Here is a 15,923-nt window from a genome sequence, read left to right as displayed (position 1 = left end):
AGGAGGGCACCAAGAGGGCTGGGTGAAGCCTCTCTCAATGGTGAACCCTGAGTTTCGCCTGAATCGGAGAAAGCACACCTGAGTTCGAGGGCAGGTTATGGCTCTTAGTCCGCTTAGATTTCTTCTGACCATGCCAGCCACAGGGCTCTCTTGCTCCCTCCAGCTGCTGCAGAGCAGGCAACCTTCCAGGGCTTCCGGTGTCGGCTCTCCCCGCTTCCTGCCACGTGTCCAGCATCACAGGAAATCCGGCCTCCTGCGCCCTCACCCGCTTCGACTTCCTTGTCTCTCAGGGCGGGGCCGGGACACGCATTTAGCACAAGTTATCTGTTTCATTTTAAAATGTGAAATGACTTCCATCCTTCATGACTGTGCTCTTCAGACCCAGAGAACAGGACGGACGTTCCCGCCCAGCCTTATGACTCCGTGAGCCTCTGTTTTCTTAACTGTAAAATGAAGCCAATATTGTCGCCCCTCCCTACCTCAGAGGTTGCTTGAGGAAGGAGAGAACCTCTGCAAAGAACTGAGTTCAGATGTTATGCAGACATAAGATATTATTATCGAAATAATAATAATCTTTTAGTTTTTGGACTTCTAAGCTTCAGCCTCCTCACACAGTGTTTGCTGTGGAAGCTCAATGAACAATTAAATTTGCAGATTTCCTTGATTAGTATTTTTTGTTCCAGAAGACAAACACTATAATTTCAAGAATTTTCTCTATATTTTTTAAGGGCTTACAAAGAAAAACACAATGTAGAAATAGCCTGATTTTCTAAAATGCTCAGAGAATGATGTATTCTGATACACCTAATTTCTGGCTAACTGGCTAAACAAATATTCCTTTTCTTTAAACTTTATTATTGAATATGGAAAGGCCTTATTTGCTTTTCTTATTGTAGCATGATATGTAATATGAATCTTTAGTGCATTTCATCTTCGATGAAGGATTGCTTTTGAAAATATGAACTGTTTTCAGGGTGGCCATAGGTTTAACTCACAGGTGTTGGTTGGAAACTCAGTAACAATGGGTCTGAACTCTGATTTCTGTTACTTATCTTTCTTAAGATGGAGTTTTTAATAACTCACATCTCTTTTAATTTAGTTAGTAGTGAGTACATATTACAATGAAATGCCGCACATGTTAACCTTTTTGTGACTTCCTTCACCCCCCCAATCTGAATAAGCAAAATGTTCACTTGAGTTGATGGGAGTGCAAGCTCAGTGTGGTGGGGGAATGTGTCCCTCAGGGCTGCAAGTGCTGCAAACTCAGTCCAAAAATGAGTTCAGTTAGATCATTGATTCACTAAATTAGAGAAAGGAGGAATTTTGTTTCATTTTGCTTTGAATCAGCTACTGGTTCCAGTAAGGCAAATAAAGAGTCCAGTTTTGGAATAGTTGTAGGTATTATAATTTTCAGCTAGGCACTCTTAGATTTGAAGAATCTGAATTATAAATGAAATAATAGAATTTAGTGCAAGATGAAGTTTGTAGAGTCTAGGAATTACAGCCCTGTGCGATTTAATGTCTTTTCACAGGCATAACTGATATCTCTATATTTGAACTATAGGCTTTCTAATCTAGATGGTGACTGGAAGCCATTTCTCAGCTCGTCCTTGTGGCCTGCAATAGAAACAGGGAATTTCTCAGAGGCACAGCTGGCCCAAGTGGCAAAGTCTTAAAGGGGATCCTGGTGCCACCCCCGGACTGCAGAGTAAGCTGGAGTGCAGAGGGGAGGGGAGAAAGCACCGTATATTTACCGATGATAGGGCTCAAGCTGGTGTGGGGCTTGGCTCAGGGACGTTGCTCCAAAACTCCAAGAAAGAAAAAAGAAAAGGTTTCATTCAGTCCTCACAACAAGCTTGCAAGTAAAGTGATCTCGTTTGATATCGAGGACACTCATCCTCAATGAAGTTGACAACTCACCCGAGGGTTCAAAGGTCACGGTGGAAACCAATTATTTCAGCCCCTTCTTCCCTGGTTTCCTTTCCTTCCCCAAATCCAGCTACAAAGAAATGATGAAAACGACAATTTACTCATCATAAGAGTAGAAGATAACATGGCTTAACCAAGTTATGGAGATTAGTCGAAGAAAGCCAGGAAGAGCAGCTGTCCTTGTATTAATAGTATGATCAACGCCTGCAGTGCTCACATGGCCTGAAGTCAACGTGCACAAACCCTTTCCCATGGGAGCCCTGAGAGAAGCCTCTGGAGACTCGCACTTGGCTGCCACATGGCACGTTGATTTGATTGTGACCCCGGGAAAAGCCCTTCATCTCCTTTGGAATTTGCTGACCCTTGTTTGTGGGTCTCACCTTGAGCCTTTGAAAGGGGATCTAAGGCCCCAGATAGCTTTTCTTTTGTGAGGGTCGGTTTCGGTGGGGAAACATCCGTAATTTGAAGAGTGGTATAAAATGAATAGAATAACATCTAGCATCTTCTAGTTATTCAGTAAATATCTGTTGAATAACAAAATGCATACTACTTGACCATTTTTTTTTTTTTTTAAATGTGGATAGTTGAATTGGGAGAATGCACAGCTGGTTATCTAAGTGACCACTGGGTGTCACTGTTTACCCACTGACCGACCATCAGTTTGTTGTTTTTTTTTTTTCCCTCTCACCTGGTCAGGACAAAAGCCTCTGGAAGCTGGTCCAGATGCAGAGATTTCAAGTTTGTTTCTTATAAGTAACCTGTTATCTCAGGAGGAAAAAGGGTGATTCCTGTGTTATTCACTTCAGGATATTTTCTGCATTCTGTAATTTAGATGGAGAGCTGTGTTTTCTGTTTCTTCATCTCCCTTTTGTCCTCCTAAAGAAGTTTTCTTTTGCTAACAAAAACAAGAGTTTTTATTTTGCAATTTATCTTGAAAATAGGAACGCTGGTGTGAACATTAGTTGGTACAAGACGGCAGGGTTTCATATGTAACTTTAATAGGAAACTATTGCAGGTGCTGAAAGTAAATTCTCACCTTGTCAGGCTCAGTGGATCGTGATTGTTGTTGCAGTGAGCTTCCTGGAAATAGAGGCCGTTCTCACTCTCTGGTGAAAGCATAGATTGGGCTTCAAAGGCCACCTCCACTGTTCTGATCTTTGGCCTCTAAGGTGATGCTCAACATCTTTGATCCTCAGAGTTCTTTGCCCTCCAGCAGGGCTTCTGACCCCACTCCCGGGGCTGCTGGGAAGTACCAAGTTCAAATTCAAAATTTCTTGTTTTCCTCTTTAGGGGTGTTCTGCTAACATCAGAGCTGATGGGTCTTGAAGGAATGTTGTGTTTCCTCTGCTCTTTCCTTCGTGATGTAATTTACCCATTCTTTATAACACAGTCTAATATGGGTTGGGCCAAATAGCTGGAATTCCTAAGTCAGAAGTTTTCTCTGAAAGGCACGTAATTGACTCACTTGTCCATGTCTGTGGATTTCACTGCTGCAACAAGAGGACCTAGAAAACAGCCATCTTAAGACCTGAAGAGGCCTCAGAATTTATCCAGTTTAGTTTTTTTTGGATACATTTTACTCTTTCTTCAACATTCCATAGAGGGCTATAAAACCTTACAAGTGGGAGGTCTTAACATTTCCCCATAAGACCAATGATGTGAGTACAACCTGCAGAAAACAAAAAGAATCCAATTAGACAGTCCCTGGCCACTCCTTTCTCAGCCCTCCTTTCCTGCCCACACCTCCCCTGCAGGAGCTCTGCTAATTCCTCACTGTATCTTGGTATCCTCTCCTTTAAAGGGAGAAGAAAAAGATGAGCACTTATGTTTCCTGAATCGAATGCATTCTAGGCTGATGAAGAGTGATGGCTACCATTACTTGACTTCTTTCTCTGAGCAGGACTTGTGTTCAGTTTTTTATTTTCACAATGTCATTTAATTCTCACTACAGTCCCATGAGATGCTCCAAGTTTTCCCTAATTTACAGATGAGAAAACTGGAGCACCAATGGAGGTTAAATGGCCTGCACAAAATCACCTAACTAACACCTGGTGATTTCTGATTCCCTTGCTTTTTAAAAATTGATACACGATATTTTATGTACTTATGGGGTATATGTGATATTTTGTTACATGCATAGAATTCGCAGTGATCAAGTCAAGGTATTTGGGGTGTCCATCACGTCAAGTACTGACCATTTCTATGTCTTGGGAACATTTCAAGTCCTTTTTCCCAGTTACTTTGAAATATACATTGTTGTTAACTATAGTCACCCACTCTGAATTGAACATTGGAACTTACACCTTTTGTCTAACTGTATGTTTACACCCATTGACTCATCTCTGTTCTCACTCCCACCCATACACCCTTCCCACCCGCACACCCTCCCACCCACACACCCTTCCCACCCACGCATCTTCCCACCCACACATCCTGCCACCCACACACCCTTGTGAGTCTCTGGTATCCATCATTCTATTCTCGACCTCCATGAGATCAATTTTTTTTTTTTAATAGTTCCCACATTTGAGTGAGAACTCGGGATATTTGTCTTTCTGTGCGTGGCTTATTTCACTTAACACAATGACCTCCAGAGACTCCTTTGCTTTTAACCACTCACCTACTTAGGGGGATGTTGGGTTCAGTGTTGTGGTCTGTAATAGAGAGGGTTTTTCAGTCAGTCACTGCTTTTAGCTCATGGTGGAGGCGTTTGGAGCCACATGGAACTAGACCTGACTATCAGCTGCAAGAACAGGAGGATTTCACTCAATTTCTCTTTTGCTCCTGAAAACATTTCTCTAGATGCCTCATTTATCCGCATGTGGCTATTGCACATTGTATGTGATATGGTTTGGCTGTGTCCCCACCCAAATCTCATCTTGAATTGTAATAATCCCCACATGTCAAGGAGGGTGGTCAGGTGGAGGTAATTGAATCATGGGGGCAGTTTCCTCCATACTGTTCTTGTGTTTGTGAATAAATCTCATGAGACCTGATGGTTTTATAAATGGGAGTCCCCTGCACACAGTGTCTCTTGCCTGTGGCCATGTAAGATGTGACTTTGTTCCTCCTTTGTCTTCTGCCATGATTGTGAGGGTTTCCCAGCCATGTGAAACTGTGAGTCTATTAAACCTCCTTCCTTTATAAATTATCCAGTCTCAGGTATGTCTTTATTAGCAGCGTGAGAACAGACAAATGCAGTATGCCTGTGTCAAAATCTCTCATATACCCCATAAATAAATGCACTTACTGTGTACCCACAAATACTAAAAATGAGATTTTTAAAAAAGATTTCTTCAGCAGCTGTGGTTGGCTGGGCACTGTGCTAGCTGAAGGCATCTTTATCTTCCCTCTTGCTTAGCTTCATGGAGACCATGAGTCCCCCAGTCCTCACCCCTCCCTTGCAAGTTGGAATTAGACTTATTAGAACTACCTGATGGAGCTCAGTTAAACTTACAAAAAATGAAAGACAAAACTAAAATAGCCTGCTCAGTTTATAGCTCTCAGCCAAAATCTCCGATGAGTGGTGGGCGAGGTACATTTCTGTTAGGGAGGTTGAGAGTTTTCTATGTGAATCAGTGTGTATATGTACAGAAGGCAGCCCCAGGCATGTGTTTTGAAGACTTAGTGTGTGTCAAGGAAGTGTGTGATGCCTGGGTTTAGAGGGTGGGAGGGGCCTGCTACCATTTGCAGCAGAAGCTACCCTGGGGAAGGCTTACCCTCTGCATATTGATTGCCTGAGAGTTTCCATGAATATTGATTTAGGAAAGGCCAATGGTGTTTACGCTGCTGAATATGCATCATCATGGCCATTGGAAACATGTCAGGCTATATTGAGGCAGGGCAGCTCTGGGATTTCATGGGCTTGGGGATAGCAGGGTTGAACTGGTTCAGTATCAACTTGAACTTTCTGCTTGAGTCTTAATTGCTTTTTGGAGGCAATCAGACATCCAGTTAACCTCCTCTTTCCAGGAATTTTGTTTTCTTGACTCTGCTGTCTTACAAAATGGTCAGGAGGAAGATATTTTCAGAAGGCTTAGGAGCTTGACATACAGGCCGGATGCATTGTAATTGCATCCGGGGGACAGAACACATTTCTGAATTTATCCCCAAAGCCTTATCTACATTTTAAAAATATTGTGGTTAAGTCTAGGGTGGAGGGAAGGGGCATAAAATCACATACGAACACTCTTGGTAGGATAATGTGCGCGCAGGCACATTTGACTCTTCCCTCTCCTGGAATGAGCAGCTGGAAGGTGAGTCTTTAAGACTCACGTCCTCACTTTTCTACAGGATGGTGCAAAGGAAGCTGCATGACAATGTTCTAGCCCTGGGATAGAGAGAGCTGGAGTGTGGTTCTGCCGTGAAATATCAGAGCATGGATATGACCCAGCTAGAAACATACGCCTCTTGGCTTCAGTTTCTTCACTCCCCAAATGGGCAGATCCTATTCTAACTACTACCTACAGTTAGTAGGAGGATAAAATGTTATAATCAATGTGAAGTGCACAGAACATGTGAAAGTATTTTGGAGTCAGTAATGATACAATGGCACGTTTTGGAGAGAAAACCTTAGGACTTAATCTTGGATGGATCATTTATGACTTCTTCTAATGCTAGGATACTGGCTGAGTTACTTATTCCTGTGCCTGGGTAAAATTAGTCTCACCTATAAAATAATAATGACCCTATCCCATAGATACTGTATGCAGAATACTCTACAAAACATCACTTGAAGCATGACGTGCATTCAAATAATGAGAGTTTCCATCTCTGCTTCTTCCTCCCCCTTAAAAAATTAATTTATTTTCCCTTTTATTTACTAGTCTTTTGCAGAGGTGATTAGAGTGCCTGGCAATGCATGGGAATGTGGGTCCTATTTATAGATTATTAATTCACTGGTCTTTTGGAAAATCACTAATGCTGTTTTCCAAATCATTTGTCTTTTTTCAATGCTAAAATTGTGATCTTATCTTCCCAACATAATTTGTTACCTGTTGATGAATTTTGACATGACGAAAGGAAGTGTGGAATTTATGGCAGCGTTTGGGTAGGTAGCATGGCTTTTCTTGCTCAGTAGCTCTAATATAGTTTGATATTTGTTCTATTTTGGTTTGTGTATTATTTATTGCCTTTATACTTTCAAAAGGAACTAGAGGCTATTTGCAAAAACACCAGTAGAGAATATAGTAAAATAACAACCACCAAAAAGAAATGAGAGTCTGGGCACGGTGGCTCATGCCTGTAATCCAGCACTTTGGGAGGCTAAGGTGGGTGGATCACCTGAGGTCAAGAGTTCAAGACAAGCCTGGCCAACATGGTGAAACCCCATTTCTACTAAAAACACAAAAATTAGCCGGGCGTGGTGGTAGGTGCCTGTAATTCCAGCTACTCAAGTTACTCAAGAGACTGAGGCATGAGAATTGCTTGAACCCAGAAGGCGGAGGTTGCAGTGAGCCCAGATATAGGGCCACTGCACCCCAGCCTGGGTGACAGAACAAGACTCCATCTCGAAAGAAAGAAAGGAGGGAAGGGGAAGGGGAAGGGGAAGGGAGTTGGCAATACCCAACCAAGAACTGGAGATCAAGGGGTACTGACCACTGTTGTACATTGTTTTGCTCTAAGCTTTCTAGCACATTAGGCAAAACTGGGTAAAAATAGATTTTTGTGTTTTTCGTTGTCAGGTAAAAAACAGCTAAGTATACTTTTCATGAAAGCCACCTTTTCCTCAACATAAATTATGACATAATTATTTGCAGAGACTGATGAACATAACAGGTCACAGCAGCTGTTTTGAAGATTCTGAATCGTGTGTTGTTCGGCGTCACATTAGCAGAGACCCTTCACATTGAGGGGTTTTGGGAGGGCTCACGAGAGGGGCTGTGCCAGCTGGTCCAGGAGTACCTTCTCTCCATTGAGAATGGGGTTCGGACACCTTCCTGGGTGGGAAGGTGGTTAGTGCACCTGTGACAGGCAGCCTGGTTTAGTCTGTGGATTGTTCTGTCCCAGGCATCTCCTGATCCCAGGCTTGCTTGCATGTTGGCCTGAGGCATTTCATCTGGTAGAAGGGGAGGGAATTTGGACTTTGTTACTTAGCTTCTAAAATGGAAACCTACAGACATCACGTGCTATTTAATTTCATTACATTTGATCTAATTCAGTTCAACTCCATATTGTTCAATTTCAACCAGTTCAGCTGAGGGCTGCAAGCACCTCCTGTGCCCTGGGCAATACAGGGGATATGGTTGGCTCAGGCTCACTGCTGCCCTCAGGGGTGTGGCTTGCTGGCTTGGGAGGCAGATGTGTGCCCCACTGCCTGCCATGGAGGAGGGTGTCAACAATGGCTCCACAGAGAGCCAGGGGAAGTGCTGTGGGGACAGCCAAGAGGAAGCAACAACTCTGTGGAAATGTTCTTTTATTTATAGCGATAAAGGTACTTGTCTGTATAATGATCTCTTTTCTGTTATATATGATTCTGGAGTTGCCAATTATGCTGTAGTTTAGAAAATATTTTTCCTGAGGGTTAATGTTTACATTTACAAATGTATACAGCTTAACTAACAGTTTAAATGGAAATTTTAATATATTCTATGAATTGTTGCTTCATTTGCATATTTTATCAATTCGCCATCATTCTGGGTTGTATATAGTGCAGTAATTAGAAATTGAATTAAAAAGGACTGTGCATTTTTAATTTTCACTTCAGAATGCAAAATGCTAGTTGTTTAACGTCTGCCTTATCAATGTCATGTTGTATAGATATGTGAGTAGAGGCCAGGACATTCCTGGAGACCTGAACCCCAGAGAGATGATAAGCATGGATAGGACGGCGAGTCAACTTACACTGAAGGGAATGTGGCAGGTGCGAAGGTGATAGGCAGCTGTGACTTGCTGCTCACCGCTGTGTTTCCTTGGTGTTCTCATTAGCATCACTGTTCCCCATGTCTTGGCCCAGACCCAGAATTGCAGGCTTAACAAGCCAAATAGCTATGCAGTGAGAAAGCTTTGCTAAAAGCATGAATGCTGCATATAGGTAGTCAGTTCCATTTGCCCTGAATGTGCACTAAGGACCCAGTCTGTTCTGTCTACAGCAGATGATCCACTCAGACAAATGCCTAAGGGACTGCATGTAAGAGCTAATCACACAGTGGCCCTCCCTTCCCACTTCCTTTGTGTCATTATAGTCCTTATGGCAGACAGGACTGGCTGCAGGTGGCATTCACACACACTGACAGTCCCTTATGATGGAGTCAGTTGGCTTTGCAGTGTGACATTGAGAGGGTGCTGGCATGTCCTGACCACAGAGCTCCACTGTGGACTATCTCAGGATGTCTCTTCCAATCTCCTGTAGCTTTTCAACTGTCTTCCTGAAAGAACTCAGGTATTACCTGACAAGGGGGTGCTCGTCAGCAGCAGCTGCCCTCACCAGCTGCATCTCCTGAGCCTGGAAGTGTGCCTGGCACTTGCAAGGTGCTCAGTGTGTCAGTCAGGAGAGCCTGTGTATGCTGCAGTAACAAGCAAGCCCCAGCTCTCAGGGGTGAATCTCTTATTCATTTGTGTGTCTCTTTATGGTGGGCAGGAGCTCTGGGACATCCTCTGTCACCAGGCAAGAGGAAGAGGAAATGGTTTATGTGCATTGATTCTGAAAGGTATCTGTCTAGAAGAAACATAGGTTACTTCTGCTTGTATTTCACTGGTCAAAGCAAGCCATGTCGCCACGTCTAACTTCAGAGAGGTAGGAAGTACGAGTCTACATTTCCCGAGGGGGTGAATTGGATGCATTAGTGAGCAGCATTTATCTCTCACACACTCCATGTGTTTATCAAGCTGCACTAGAGGTGTGAAATAATGTTTGCCGATAATGACGCTGGTACCTCACTGTTCTTCCTCTAAGGGAAGATATTGATATTTAATTAGGTGAAGGTCTCTGGATGTAAAAGTAGAAGTTTCTAAAAATCTAGAAGCCTTAAAAACCTCAGAGATTGTCCAGCCCCATTTAATATTAGCAACGAGACCAAGTGATTTGCCAAGTGCCTTTCATTCTGTTGATGCTAAACCTGGGGCTTGTGTCTTGGCCTGCCAACTCACCCACTAGAGTGCTTGCCACTTTCCTCTTGTACCTGTAAGAAGACGATCTAGGTCTTACTGCAAAGACCATTTCCAAAGACTCTGGTTCCTGAGGCTCCCTGGAGTAGCCAAGCACTCATTACTATCCACTGCAGCATGGCAGTGCTTGGGGTCTGCCTATTCAGCCTCTAGATGATGAGGATTACAGATAATAATGTGCCCAAAGTGCTTTGGATAGTGCCTGCAACAGTCAGTGTGTAATAACTGTTTTTTTTTTTTTTTTGAGTTGGGGGCAGGGTCTCACTTTGTTACCGAGGCTGGAGTGAAGTGGTGTGATCATGGTTCACTGTAGCATCAAACTCCCCAGCTCAAGTAATCTTCTGCTTCAGCCTCCTGAGAAGCTGGGACTGCAGGCACGCACCACTATGCCTGGCTAATTTTTGTATATTTTGTAGAGACGGTGTCTCATTATGTTGCTTAGGCTGGTCTCAAACTCCTGGCCTCAAGCAGTCCTCCTGACTCAGGCCCACAAAGTGCTGGGATTACAAGTGTGAGCCTCTGTGCCTGGCCTATAACTACTGATTTATTATTATTCCGTGTGATTGTTGTTGTCGCTATAATTGAATTCTATAGTGATGTCCCTTCTGGCCTGGCACAGGATGGCAGAGGGCTTACAGTTTTCTCCAGGCAGTGCTCCCAGCTCAGGGTTCAGTCACCAGACAAGTCATTTGTTATCTCTTGCCATGTTTGGATTTTGGCCTCCCATGTTCTCCAACAAGGGCACCCTTGAGAAGAGGGGAGAAGAAAAGAAGGAAGGGGAGGGGTAGGGAGAAGAGAAGGTGCAGTGAGCATGAGAAACAAGCACTGAGAGGCAGGATGGGTGATACGGTTTGGCTGTGTCTCCACCCAAATGTCACTTAGAATTGTAATCCCCACCTGTCAAGGGTGGGACCAGGTGGAGGTGATTGGATCATGGGGCCAGTTTCCCCCATGCTTTTCTCATTATAGTGATGAGTCTCAGGAGATCTGATGGTTTTATAAGCGTCTGGCATTTCCTCACTTGCACTTCTCCTTCCTGCCGCCCTGGGAAGAAGATACTTTTCTTCCCCTTCGCCTTCTGCCATGATTGTAAGTTTCCTGAGGCCTCCCCAGCCATGTAGAAATGTGAGTCAATTAAACCTCCTTCCTTCATGAATTACCCTGTCTCGGGTATGTCTTTATAGCAGCGTGAAATGAACTAATACAATAAGCATCTGGAGGGGATATCGGTGGAGGAGACAGGAGGAGCTGAAGGAAGATACCACAGGTCTTGGGGCCAAAGACAAGGAGTGGCTCAGGAGCTCCAGGTCTGAGGGCAAGGCAGGGAGCAAGGAGGAGACAATACAGAGGTGCTGAGGCATTAGGGGTGTTGATTGAGGAGTGGCAGGCATCTCCTCTCAGAACGTGCTCAGGCTGGGAGGTTTCAGTAAACGTCCAAGCCCCCCTGGCCCGGTCTTTCCCTTCCAGGTAGGTGCTGTCCTGCCTCCTGCCATCTGGACTGGCCTTGTCCAGAGCGTTGCCTCTCCCTCTGGCTCTGATCTCCCTGCAAGGGGGCTCCCACTAAAGAGAAATGACACAATTTACAGAGGGAATGCTGGCCTCACGACAGCCATGGAGGGCTATGCAGGGAGTAACGAGATGCTCTGATAATAAGAACAGCCAAGGTTTACGGAGCGCCAGGTCCAGGAGTCAGCTCAGTGTGTTTTTGCTTCTTTATGTCTTAATTATTTGGGTTTGTAATCATCATCATCATGATAACGGAGATGTCAATAACAGAGATAACAGCTATCAACGAGTGAGCTCTTATTACTGTGTGTTTTATGTCTATTATTTGTTTCCATAGCAATGGTTTCAGGTAAGGGGATTTTCAAAAGGGGACGGTGAGGCTCAGGAATGTAAACCAGTTGCCCGAGCTCCCATGTCTGGTAAATAGCAACACAGACCATGGCTCAAAATATATCTTTCTGACTTCAAAGCCCATGCCAGGGCTTTAAAGATAACTCAGGATTATGCTCTTTGCAAACAAAGGAAATTGGAACTCAGGGAGGTCCAATTTTAGTTTCTAGAACATCTACACCTCTTTGGAATGAAGGTGCACTTGGATTAGGGTCCTCTGAGCCCTGGTTAACACTTTTCCTCCCCATGTGCCCTGCTGCCCCCAACAGATGCAGGACAGTCCTTTCTGTGGGGTAGGGGCCCAGGTGAGAACAGTGCTGCTTCCTGGTCCTTCCTGTCTGTAGCCAAGCTAAGTTTCATTAATGCGAGGACACCCAGATAGTGGGCAGTTCTCAAAAGAGCAGCTTTTGGAGTCCCTGCGGAAGGGGAGGGAAGATGCATGTCCTCTTATTTATGGCCGTGCAATGGGCTTGGCCTTGGTAATAGAAACTGTGGTCTGGTGTGTTTCTTGCTGCCTTTGCTTGTTTAGAAACCGCCACTTGCAGGCACTGCCCACCCTCACACGGCATGGGTCAATGGTCAGCCCTGTGGTTGGCGAGTGTCTACCTTGTGCCTGGCTGATGCCCACACCCTGAGAGATAGGACTATTATTCTCTCTTGTAGAAAAAGATGAATTTAGGATATTTAAGTAACTTCTCCAAGGCTTCACTGCTAATTCAGTTGCTCAGTCAAGATTTGAATCAGGTGTGTGTGACTCCAGACTGGAACTATTTGGTTCATGAGGACTGCTACTTGACTACGCAGGTGTACTTCCAGAAGAAAGGGAAAGACAAAGGTATTTAAGCATTGTTTTTTAAAAAGGTAGTATTTCTATTTTCCTCCTTCTCCCTGCCTTCAGTATATTCCTACAAAAGGTTGATGGAAGGAAATTGACATAAATCATAAAATCTCAAATGAGATTTGGGTACTTTGTGGTTTTGACTTATCTATACTGATCTTTCCATGAATGCAGATCATCAAAGTTTGGCTTTTTCCTTCTATTTATTGACTTATCTATCCAAGTGCTCATCTGTCTGTGTCCTCTAATGTGGAAAGGGGCCACAGTGCCTAAGACTGGGCTTGAAACTTCTGGCAATGTAATACATGTATTGGTTTTGGATTCTTCTTAAACGGATCATCTGGTACCATTGAGGACTTTACCTTTCTCTGACATTCTTAATTGCTCCGAGTTAAAAAATAAAAAGTTGTATGAAGGAATGTTCAGTGTCCAAGAAAGACATTGGATGAAGTGGGAGTGAAGGGTGAAGAGCAGGGTTTTAAAGAGAAAAACTCACACAATTTAGGACAGGCGAAAATGGTGAAAGAAGCCTGGTATTCCCATGCCCACCCCGCTCCCTATTACAGAACACCAGGCTAGAGTCATCTTGTAGTGTCAGTTTCAGACTTTTATCACGTTTTCAAGTGGGGCCAACTTGACATTTTGTCCGCACAGCTCTGGCCAAAGCACTCGTGAGCCGAGGCTCGGCACTGCCAGGCAGCCCTCACTGTCAGACCAGCGGAGGCCACGCGGGCTGTGGACGCAGCCCCGGTATAGATGCAGCGGGGCCACATGCCTCTTCCTCTGGTTTAAATGTTTATCCAAAAAAGAAAAACGTAGCCTGAGATTTCACTCTGTGTGGCTGCCAGACACTTGTTTCTTTTCCAACTGGCTTCCCCATTGAGGGACTTTTCCCTGAAGGTCCTGGCGGTTTGGGCTTAGATTACAGGGAGCACGGCTGTATTTTTAAGCAGGCTGTGAGGGGAAGGGGGAAGACAGGAGAGGACACTGGGATGGTGTGTGTGTGAATGCGTGTGCTGTGTGGATGTGTGTTGTGTGTGTGTTACGTGTGTATGTGGTGTGTGAATACATGTATGTTTGTGTTGTGTGAATGTGTGTTTTGTGTGTGTATGTTATATGTGTGTGAATATGTGAGTTGTGTGTAGTGTGTGAATGTGTGTGTGCATGTGTGGTGTGTGTGTAAATTGTGTGCATGTGTGTGCATGTGTGACTGTGTGTATGCATGTGTTGTGTGTATATGTGGTATGTGAATGTGTTGTGTATGTGTTGTGTGTGGTGTATGTGTTGTATGAATGTATGACACTGTGTTGTATGTGTGTGAATGTGTTGTGTATGTGGTGTGCGAATGTGTATGTGAATGTGAGTGCATGTGTGCATGTGTGTACTGTGTGTGTGGTTGTAAATGTGTGTATGTGTGTGGTGTGTGTATGTGTGTGTTGTGTGTGCATGTGTGTATGGCTTTGTGCATGGTGTGTGTGGTGTGTGCATGTGTGTGTGTGAATGTGTGTGTGACTGTGTTGTGTGTGGTGTACGTGTGTGTTGTGTGTGGTGTGTGCATGTGTATGGTACATGTGAGTGTGTATTATATATGTGTGTGTTGTGTGTGTGACTGTGTCTGCCACACAGAGTGAAATCTCGGGCTACGTTTTTCTTTTCTGGATAAACATTTAAACCAGGGGAAGAGGCATGTGGCCCCGCTGCATCTATACCGGGGCTGCGTCCACAGCCTGCACGACCTCTGCTGGTCTGACAGTGAGGGCTGCCGGGCAGTGCTGAGCCTCGGCTCAGGAATGCTTTGGCCAGAGCTGTGTGAACAAAATGTCAATAAGTTGGCATTGTGTATATGTGTGTTGTGTGCGTGTTGTGTGGGATGTGCATGTGTGTTGTGTGTGGGGGTGTATGTGTGTGTTGTGTATGTGACTGTGTGTGTGTTGTGTGTGGTGTGTGCATGTGTGTGCCTGTGTGCTTAGAACCTTAATCCTCAAGTCCAAATGCCGATGGCACCTCTGGGAGGTGATTAGGGTTAGATGAGGTCATCAGGGCGGGTCCCAGTGGGACTGGCAGCTTTGTGGGAAGAGGAAGAGAGACCTCAGGGCAACACCCCACCCTTTGCCATGTGATGCCCACGGCTAAGTCATGGTGCAGAGGGGAGGCCCTCATCTGATGCACCCCCAACCATGGAATTCCAGCCTCCGGAAATGTCAGATACAATTTTTTTCTTTATAAATTGTCCAATCTCAGGTATTCAGTTATTGCAACAGAAAGCTGACTCTGATGAGGGCTCTGCAGCAATGCAGAGCTGGTCCCAGAGGCAAGATGGACAGAGCTTGTGCAGCTCTGGGCGTCCCTGTGGGCACCTCTGGGCCAAGCCCAGCTGCACTTTCACCCTCCTGATTTCCCACAGCAGGCAGGAGGGTGGTGGAGCCCACAGTCCGGGGCAGGAGGGTCTCTCAGATTCCTGGGAGGAGCTCAGAGCCCAAACGAGGACAGACAGAAGCTGCTTATCTCCAGCTTGGGTAAGAGCAAAGAGCTGGCCACTGTCACTTGCATTTTTGCAGAGACCCAGGCAGGCTGGGCGTGGGAGCTTCCCAGTGGAAGGGAAGGCACTGGCTGAGCCCCAGTGGAGGCTGCTGGCCTGGAAGCTGGGGCCGCAACTAGAACCGGGGCATCCCGTGTGAGTTTAAGGCGAGCACGTTTGTCTTTCTCGGTTTGTCCTCAGTGGGACGTCAGGGCAGGAGTCGGGGCAGCTGTGAGTTATTAACCAAGTCTTAGGCATCTGGGACTGACTCTTACGGGTTGCTTGATTCCTAGATTGGGGCGAGAGATAGCGGCCTGGCTTCCCGCAGGTGTGACTTACCGAGGGCAGGCCAGCATCCAGCCTGGCTGCTGCAGGTGACGTGTTGGATTTCTGGGCTGGCTGCTGCAGGTCGTGGGCCACAGTTCCATTTGTACAGATGGTCACACCATTGTCTCTTTGTATATCCAGCGTCTCAGACCACATTCTGGCTCCAGCCCTTCCTGATGTGGGGCCTTGGACACGTCCCCTGACTGTCCTGTGCCCGTCTTCTCAGCGGTGAAGGGAGCAGTGACCATGCACACCACTGAGGACAGCCGTGGGGATGAAACATGGCAGGCCGAGGCACAGTAGGTGTGC

The 15,923-nt window shown here is 45.3% G+C and overlaps 1 protein-coding gene across 2 annotated transcripts in view; it reads right to left on the bottom strand.

Moving 5' to 3' along the window:
• Positions 1-699: 699 nt before the first annotated feature.
• The window catches only part of LOC105553176, a 17,307-nt gene continuing 2,083 nt past the window's right edge, over positions 700-15,923 (bottom strand). Inside the window, exons 2-4 of one of the 2 annotated variants that reach the window (XR_001008113.1) lie at positions 10,672-10,781; positions 4,550-4,672; positions 3,489-3,598 (exon numbers count right to left, since the gene is read on the bottom strand). The gene's annotated coding sequence lies outside the window, so the exon portion shown is untranslated. Of the gene's footprint in view, positions 2,000-2,965; positions 3,599-4,549; positions 4,673-10,671; positions 10,782-15,923 lie in introns of those variants that run through there. The other variant, XR_001008114.1, reaches the window with a different exon arrangement.

This window comes from Mandrillus leucophaeus, unplaced genomic scaffold (assembly GCF_000951045.1).
Source record: "Mandrillus leucophaeus isolate KB7577 unplaced genomic scaffold, Mleu.le_1.0 Scaffold583, whole genome shotgun sequence".
Classification (NCBI taxonomy): Eukaryota; Metazoa; Chordata; class Mammalia; order Primates; family Cercopithecidae; genus Mandrillus; species Mandrillus leucophaeus.
The sequence above is the reverse complement of the archived record's forward strand: the minus strand, read 5'-3'. Positions and strand labels throughout refer to the sequence as shown.